At 38.5% G+C, this 9,583-nt stretch overlaps 1 long non-coding RNA gene across 1 annotated transcript; it reads left to right on the top strand.

Annotated features, from left to right (window-relative positions):
• The first annotated feature begins 3,672 nt into the window (after positions 1 to 3,672).
• LOC113042524 (uncharacterized) lies at positions 3,673 to 8,763 on the top strand. Its single transcript, XR_003275590.1, has 3 exons — positions 3,673 to 4,342; positions 6,166 to 6,280; positions 6,516 to 8,763. It is a non-coding gene; the product is annotated as an uncharacterized LOC113042524 (long non-coding RNA).
• The last annotated feature ends 820 nt before the right edge of the window (positions 8,764 to 9,583 follow it).

Raw genomic sequence — 9,583 nt, 5'->3', positions numbered from 1 at the left:
GGCAGGAAATATTCTAGGTATAGTTACTTTGTGTGTGTGTGTGTGTGTGTGTGTGTGCTGACATACAGTAAGAGTGAAGAGATGTAAAATTAACATGAATAGCAGCTCAGATAATTAAGTCTTGTAAGAATTTGATGAAAAAATGTCAAATTCATATATATATATATATTTATATATATACTGTATATGTAATGTTTTTTTTATTGAATGCAGGCTTTGGTGTCTTGGTGAATCTGAGCACAGTTTAAGGCATGGTTGAGGTCTCTTCTAAAACAGAGATGTGAGATGTTAAGGAGGTTTGTGACTTACCTTGATATTGTATTGCATTGAAGAAAATTGTATTTAAGAGCTGTCAGTTAAATCATGTTTTTTTTTTTTTTTTTTTTTTTTTTATTAAACAGAAACAGGTCATACTGTTGTGTTGACATACAGTAAGAGCTATGAAATTAATATGAAAAAAAATAGTTCATATAACTTTCTTGAAAATTTGTCAAGAAACATTTTCGTATGGAGATCTCACACCTCAGACCTCAGCAAACATTTCTCGTCAAAATCTCCCCAGACCAAATCATCTGAGCTGTTATGGAAAAAACATTTGGTGTTGATATTTAAGGTCTCTGAATTTTTTGGTAAATCGAAGCACCGTTTGCGATTTTCAAGATCTATTCTGAAACTCCAGAGGGTCTCCTAAAATAAGAGATACAATGAGACTAAAGATCTCATAATAAAAATGAATCATGAATTCCTACTGAGATCCCATTTCTAATATAAAGTTGTCTCGGTAGATGTTTCGGTAACACTTTAGTATAGGTTCTTATAATTCTCACTATTAACTAGTTGCTATTAGCATGACTACTATTACCATACTCACTGTTTATTAGTGCTTATAAAGCACATAGTCTGCAGCAAAATATGAGCTTATTGGGTCAAATGTTGCAGTTAATGATTTCTTAATGGAGAGAATTTGACCTTAAAATAAAGTGTGAGTAATGCTTCTTCTTTAAATTCCAATGTAATGTGTTTGAGCTCATATTGAAACTATTGTGACTCCATCCAAGCACAATTTGAGACATAGTTCCAATTTCTTGCGAACCTCCAGAAAAGTCTCATGTGATTCCTGTGGCCTTCTTCCCAGGACAAATGTCTGCAAATGTCTCCATTTAACCCCAAAGCTAAGAGAAACAGTTGAGATATTAAAGAGATCTTTGTTCCCCAGCTCCCACCCCCCGGGGATCACTTTTTGCTTGCGCAAAAGAAAAAAAAGCACAAATTGAATAGCAAAAGTCATAAAACGTAAAACATTTCAAATAGCGTCAAAGATACTGTTTACCCCAAACATGCACACACAGGTGCGTACATACGCCGTCTCATTCGAACACATCTCTGTGTTGTCGGTATCAGTGTGAGAATGAAAGCACGTGTTTTAGCTGTCAAACGCTGCTGTTTTTTTCTTGTTTACTGTTGCACGGTCTGTCAGCAATGGCCTGCGGTACTTCTTTCTTTAATAATACATCTCAGAGTGAGTAATGCCATTTGGATACAGGGAGCTCCGCGCCTGGCCTTTGCTCCCTGCACCTCTCCTCTCTCTATCCCTGGAGTGTGTTTCAACCCACATACGTTTGAAGGAATTCTGTTTGCCGGATGCCCGCGTGCTCGTGTGCGCTAGCGTATGTGTGTTTATAAGCTAGTTGAATTGAAATACAGCCAGGCAGGCGAGGTTGGGGGGGGGGTGTTTATTGCAAGGATAGGTGGATATCTCTCTCTTCAGCTCACACGAGCCACCAGGCAAATAAACTCAGCGCATCAAATTTAAATAAATCACGTTTTTTTTTCGCAATGGCGGAGATATTTACAGCTGCTAATGAACTAATGTGTCCACTCTGGGCGGTGCGGGAAAAAATAGCACGCTAATAGCCGGTCATTAAATACATGTTCTAAAACAATCCACAGGGAACATCAGATGACTATGTGTCTTTACCTTCCATTTATTAGATTGTGACCTGAAACGGGGGTGAGTTGATCAAAATACCATACAGAGGCGCTTTATTTTAGATGTCAATTAACGTTTTTCATTCTATTCTGAAAGTCGATTTCAGTTTTTCCCGGCGTGAGCAAACAAGGCCTCTTCCTTCCCTCCATAACACTCTCACCTTAATTGCTACTTTGTGTCAAAAAGACCAAAGGAGTAGAAGCTAAAAAAGTAAAAGCAGGTGATTTTTTTCATGTGGCGTACGTCTTTGTGCCGAGCTCATATGGCCTTGAAAGGGTGAAAACAGAATCATCCAGGCTTTTGTAAGGAATTCTCACTTCTCCTTGAGAGAGAGAGAGAGAGAGAGAGAACTAGAGTGCCTCTCCTCCCCCACTTCCTCCGGCTCTCATCCCTCCATTTCTCCTCCATTTTCACCGATTTGCTTTGTTCCATGCGTAATGTTGATTAGACGACTACAGCTTGATAAAGAATTGTGTTTTTCCTGCAGTTATTACGCCGTGTGTCGTCGCAATATGGTCCAGCTGTCTGGGCCTTCCTGTTTGGACCGTGACGGAACGGTCAACAGGGGGCAGTAGACCGCTTTCCATGGCGTGAAATTCAACATGTCTGATTCCTTTGTCTGCTGGTCTGTTAAGCCAGTTACCAAAGCTGCTTTCTTTTGCCATTTACCTTGAATATTGAATATCATATTGATATTATTGATGTGATTTTTATATAAGGTGATGAAGACCTCAGATGATGCAAACGCTACACAACATACGAAACTACCAAATTCTGCTATAAGTTTGACTGCAACATTTAATCATATACTGTTAATAGTGTTTAACGTCCCTTTGATTACATTACATTAACTAACTGCTTGATTTTTACGATACATTTCTGCTATATGGACATCAACTCACCACTGATAAACTATTACTAATATAATATGGAGAAACTTGATTTTCTATAAAGCTGCTTTGCAACGATTTGCACCGTTAAAAGTGCTATACAAATAAACCTAAATTGAATATATATATATATATATATATATATATATATATATATATATATATATATATATATATATATATATAGTGTGTATATATAGACACGTGTGTGTGTTTGAGTGTGTGTGTGTGTGAGTGTGTGTGTATTTGTAAATCACATACACAGCAACAATTTTTCTCCATTTCTACATGATTTTTTTTCTTCTCAGTCCAAAATGTGTAGAAATTCTTACATATCCTAACTGTAAGGAATATCTACATTAATATTTTTAAGTAATATTTATATATAGATCTATGTATATTATATATTAATGAAAATTGAATTATATGCTTTCATTATTCCCATCTATACAAAGGAAATAATCTCAGATGTGAAGAAGGCCTATTTCTAAACAATTTGAATCGCAAACACCATGCTCTAAAAGTGAAATCGGATGCATTTGTTCTTCTTTAAACCCGATAACTTAGATTTTTCCTTTCCTGCTGGCATTCACAACACTTTCTAAGATGGATACTGACTGTTTTCCACTCTGACAGAAGCACAAATCCAGCCTAATAAACGTCTGTATGTATTCGCAATTAAATAAACAATCTATTATTTCTTTTCTCTGTGCCTACAGTGCCGTGTCAGTCACCATATGCCGGGAGAGAGGAGCAGGGAATCGTATCACGGTGGTAGTTTTTTGGCGTCGTGAGGAGGAGGAGGAGGAGGAGGAAGAGGGGGGAGTCAGAGCCGAGGGCTCACGGTGCATGTAGCACATCAGATCTCCCTCAATTAATCCAACATTAGGTGCCTGGGATCCACGAGTCAGTGCTTTTGGAAAGCATGTGTGGCTCAAATCTAATTATTCTCTCCCTTTCTTTGAGCCGGAGAGGGTGGAGAGAGATAGAGAGAGAGACAGAGAGAGAGAGTGGCCATCCACGTAGCTGTAGATTTTGTTATGCTGTGATTTCTCTCTCTCTCTCCCTTGCTCGCCCGCTCACTCCGAACCCCCTTCTACCCCCACCTCCTCCTCTCTCTCACTCATTCTCCATCTCTCGCTCACACACACGCGCGCCAAACACTCTCTCTCTCCTCCTCTGCCTCTCTCTCTCAGTCTGTCTCTCCCTCCCTCAGCTTCACTCGCTCTTGTGCTGTAAGTTCATTCGCTGTGTCAAGCAACAACTGGCTCGGGAGTGGGCAGTGGGTTTTGATCCTTTTGTCAAGCATCCCCCCTGCAAGTGTGTACCGCGTCCACCTGCACACCGCGGGACTGGCCGCCTGGCTCTCTCTAACATCGCCGTACCATCCTGGGTTTATCACGATCCGGCATCCCACCTTGCTGAGATGGACGGCACAATGAGATGCTAAAGGTTTGACGGGGTAAGTCACATCTACATGTGAATGTCGGTCCAGTTCTTTTACATCTTTTTTTCATAAAATATTGATCGTTGTTTCAATAGTGTGTGTGTATTTTAGTTTTTTGCCGGTGTGGTCCACCACACCTCCTGATGCTTGTGTCAAGTGTCTTGTGGAATTACCATATTCATGGGCTCCATTCAATTAATTCGCAATCAGTAAAGGGTCCGGCTCGAAGTGTGTGTGTGTGTGTGTTTTTTTTTTTTTTTTTTAGTGTGGGGTGGAATAGCACAGATCGCTTGTGGAGAAAGGGAGGAGTGGAGAGAGGTTGGGAATACAGATATGTTTTTTTTGTCTCTAAACTGTTCCATTCTTAGAATTCCTTACAAATTGTAAATATAAAAAGTAAGTGAATGGGTTCTTGCATGAAGAGAGTAGAATAAAAAAATGTAAAATAAAAAATATGTATAATTTAAAAGGATATGGACCCATGGGAACTTTTGGTAAAGACAAACAAACCAAAAAAGCATAAAATCCATGCATAGAGGCCATTGATTAACTCCTGGAGTTCTGGGGGTTTAGAAGAGGGGTTGTGTGTGTGTGTTTGTGTGTGTGTGTCTTCAGAAATGGACAGAGAGAGTGAGAGCCCTGGGGCTATAGCACTGGGGGAGTGTGCCCTGCGTCAGGGTGGCTGTGTGTGTGTGTGTGTGTGTGTGAGGTGCGTCTGATGGTTTTGCAGACTGGGGGTCTGGAGAGCGAGTGAGCAGCCGGCTGCTACACTGCCGGTGTGCGCCCGTGCGGTGGCTTTTGTTGCGTTTGTGCTAGAGTCCAGCTTCTCCCTCTCCATCTGCCTCTGTTAGGTTCTCCTCCAGTTTCTTGTGCTGCCTTCTCTTTCTCTCTGTTGGATTTCGAGAGAATGATAGCTGATTGTGTTTTTCTCATTTTGTGAATGATTGGTGTAAATAAGAGAAATCTGTCTGGGTAGGTATGTAGACTATAATTCAGTAGGTGATTTTTTTAGAGGTGTCATTTTTTAAATAAATAGTTTTGCATTAAATGGAAAAAAAATCTGATAGGATAATATTTCTATTCTCAAAAAAAAATGACTTTTTTATAAAAAAAATTTTGACCTCGTGTTCAATTGATTAAAATTCTGTAATTCTGTAAATTAAGCACAAATTATTTATAGGGGAATTATAACACAATACAATTTTGCAGGAAAATGAAATTACCATAAATAAGGCCTGTTGATAAAAAAATTAAAATCTAAGCAAGTATTTTAAAATTTGGTATTTGTAAGCAAACCTTTCAAATAAAATATAATTTTAAAACAATTACATTTATCAGCTGAATATCATCTTTATATATTAAAATTGTGAGTCCACATCAACACACATTGCTAAAATCACTGAATTATTCCTAATATTAGTAACCAAACGTTTACTACTAATGGATTTAATGGTTATCGAAATCAGACCTATTAAATACAGAAATTCACAATTCTCTATATAACACCGTGCATTGACTACGCATTACAAGTGGCTTTTTTTCCGAAAAGAGGAAGGTTTCTCTCCTTGACTAATCACACAGTTTAGCCCCCACCCCTTTTTTTCCCCTCCCCATGTCATCCTCAAGTGGGGTATAGAGGGGGGCTGCCATGCTTCATTAGAGTCCATGTCTCCATATAGAATTCTCCTCACAATGCTAATGGACTGTTTGGCAATTTTTTTTCAATTTCTATATCATTTAGACAGATTAGATATTCAGCGTGTTATGAAGTGGACCATAATAGCATTTAGATCTCAAGCATCCCGCTCTATCTTAACCCCGGTGGTCTGTGTTTTTAGGCGAACCTGCTACTTTGGACTATCATCATCACCATCATCGGGATCATCGCAGTGGCAATGGGAGTCAGGACATGGATGCTAGCCGGAGGATCTCCGCAGGGTCCTTGCATCCCAGGTGAGTTTACGCTGTTGGGGGGCGGGGCGCGGGTGGATCACTCATAACCCCCATCCACCACCTCCGCCCCATCCCCCACTCCTTCATTAAATGCACCTTTCCCCCAAATGGCCTTGTGAGAGCACATATTGCTGGGAGGAAATAGCACCAAAAACAACAACAGCAAAAAAACACATACCACATATTTCCTGAGGCGTTTACTGAACAAAAATGCATTGTTAATTTCTGTTTGCAGACGAGCCGTTGAGAAGCCCTTGCCTTGCGCTACAAAGCATCTTCAATCAATTGTTTTGAAAAGGCCTTTCCGTTTTCTGACGATGCCGGCGGTTCTGTTGTTTCTCTCTGTAAAGGACTCTCTTCGGTGACGGGTATTCTTGGGTGGATAATACGGCTCTCGTTGTTATTGCTTAAGAATACGCGTAGTCGAGGAGAGTCATGTCGGCGGCAACTGCAATGGACTAGAGAGAGCGTTGAATCCAGAAGGCCCACCTGCCTGCACGCACACATGCGTTTGCTAACGCCGAGGTTCACGCCCACATCCATTTATTGAGTCAGTGAAGCTGCATTTCCTGTTTGTGTGTGATGCTTGTGCTGTTGATTTATCCGGCTACTCCTGCTTTTCAGCCAGCGCAAAGGAAAAACTGTGTTTTTTATGATTCGCCGTCCTCACTCCAAAGGCTGTATATTGTACCGTCCCGGGCTGGGTTGTAGATGCAAATGTGTTCCATTTGTGTCATATATTCTTTTTTCTCAGGACCGCACACACACTCTACCTTTTTAATGCAAATTGATTTTGAAATGACATTTATCGTGCAGGGGTTCCATATGGTACACCGGGGGGGGTTGGATGAAAAAAAAAAAAAATGAATGGAATGTCCACGATGCCACTGACAGCTAAATTTATGCAGATTGTAAAGGAACACACTGCAGATAAACAGTTACCACGGCTTTAGATTGACCGCGGCGTGGCTTCCCGTGTAGGCACGCGTATATCATGAATATGTATTACGCGAGCATATGATGCTGCATTCTAACATCCATGAAATCCATTTAGGGAACCTAATAGGATCTACTTGACTTATGAAAGCTTATGATCAAATCTTATAAATATACATGAGATAGTTTTATGTGAAAAAAAAAGGATTCTTTTGCTTTTTTATATAGATGTAGTTTGCATAAAAACGAAGAGACTGCATTCGGACTGGCTGTTGATGTATTGACATGGACGATTTGCAAATCTGCAAACATTTGAATTTGTTCTCCATTATCTTTCGGCACATTTAAGTCATGCATTAGCATTTGAGATAGACTAAAGGCAACAATCAGCCCGCTCTGTCCTTGATCACTCTGTAATTATCATTCTTTCGGCTGTGTGTTTAAATGAGTAGAGAGAAAAGAGGTGTGGAGGAGGAATAATGTAATGTTTTACCACTAGGGGACCCACACAACTGAAAATCACAGCAGCTGGTTAACTTTTAAGTAATTTTTATATAATTTTAAGGTGTTTGAGGTTCAAAACTAATAGAAATATTTGGCTAGATGAATATAGCTTAGAACTAGATCTGTAAAAAATAATGTGATTGTCTTTTATTCTTAGCATGTACATTCAAAATGAATGGCGGTTCATTTATTCCTTTATTAATTTGTGCCGAACAGTGCCTTAGGAGTGACAGTTAGGTCACATGCAACCCTAACAATTATCTGTTATATTAGAATATTTTCCTGAATGTGAGATTAAAATGATTTTTTTAAACTAAAATATTTTACATTCATAGTTCTGATGTCATTTTTATTGATGCTGTTTAGTAAATACCTCGCTGTAAACTCCTCACACAGCTTAACTTCCATCTGTCTGCAGTTTATGACGTGATGAAATTATTCAGGCCTCTGCAGCTCGTCTTCATTTGTTCTTTATTGAAATTATTTTTATGTGCACATCGTCTTTGTTCCTCCCTCTCCATATCATAAATAAAGCTTTATTTAAGTAAAATGATGATGCATTTGTATATTTTGTCCTTTTATATATTAAGAATCGGTTTTAAATGTTTTTTGCTTGGTCGTTTGACACCATTTAGCGCTCTTATCTTCTTGTTGTCTGAGCTTGTGGCATTCGACGGCTTGCAGTTTATTTCGCAAGACAAAATGTAACAGAAAACAGACATAATAGACGCCTTTCTGGTCATCATCACATCTTTAGAATAAGAGTGAGATGTTTTAGTGACAGGACTCAGCGTCCATTACCCTATATTCTGATCATTCATAGGATCGATGCTTCTGTTTATGTCTCTGTTCTGCTCTCAGACATTTGAATTCACTCAGTTGCAAAAGCCTTTAATTACAGAAACATTGTCTCTGCAGTGACTTTAATTAATTTTAAAGGATTTGAGATACTGACAAAAAGTGGAGCATGTTTGGCTACAATTATATTAATAAAAAAGGCCATTTTGTCCCATCTAATGGAGGCCAAATTATGTAAGCTTTATAAACATTTAAAGTATGAATTATTAATTTATTCACATGACATGACTGCATTCTATAAAATAGATTAATTTCGTTTTTGGAGTAGCCTATTACAAAAAAAAAAAAAAAAAAATTCTTTCAGTTGATAATATTTTGACTAATGGTTATTCATTCGACTTATTAGTTTACCCTTCATGGTTGTATGGGTTGGTATTTACACCCAGCACAAAGGCCTGATCCGCTGGGTTATGGTTTATAGGCTCAGCATTTTTCACCTCCTTTACAGGATTTTTCCTCATGCATGATGTCATGATGTTCAATCATCCCCTGACTTCTCTCAAGACCATAATGCTTTTAACCACAAATAAGATCAGTGGCATTAATCAACTGGAAATGTGCTGTGTTAGCATACGGTTCCCTCAGTACAGGAAATAAAAGCTACATCAGCAGCCAAAAGTTCGGTCACACTAGATTGATTTTATTTATTTATTTTTATTTATTTATTTGACCTGCATTTCGACTTTTTTCCTCCATTAATTAAACTTTTTGTCTTTTAATTATTAAACTGAGGAATATAGTGAGGAAGAAAAGTATTCAATGAATTTCCACAGTGTTGTTTGAAAAGCAGATTAAAGTTGGTTAACCACAAATGAAGAGTGGATTTTTTTATTTAAAAAAAATCTATAAAATTCTGCTGTCAGGATTTTGTAATAATGCCATTTATTAGCTGAGAGAAAAAAAATTTCAGTGTACACTCTTAAAAATAAAGCTTGTTTATTAGCATTGACGGTTTCATGAAGAACCTTTAAAAACCTTGGCACCTTTAAACTGCACAAAAGGTTC

The sequence above is a fragment of the Carassius auratus genome, chromosome 24 (genome assembly GCF_003368295.1).
Source record: "Carassius auratus strain Wakin chromosome 24, ASM336829v1, whole genome shotgun sequence".
Lineage (NCBI taxonomy): Eukaryota > Metazoa > Chordata > Actinopteri > Cypriniformes > Cyprinidae > Carassius > Carassius auratus.
The sequence above is the reverse complement of the archived record's forward strand: the minus strand, read 5'-3'. Positions and strand labels throughout refer to the sequence as shown.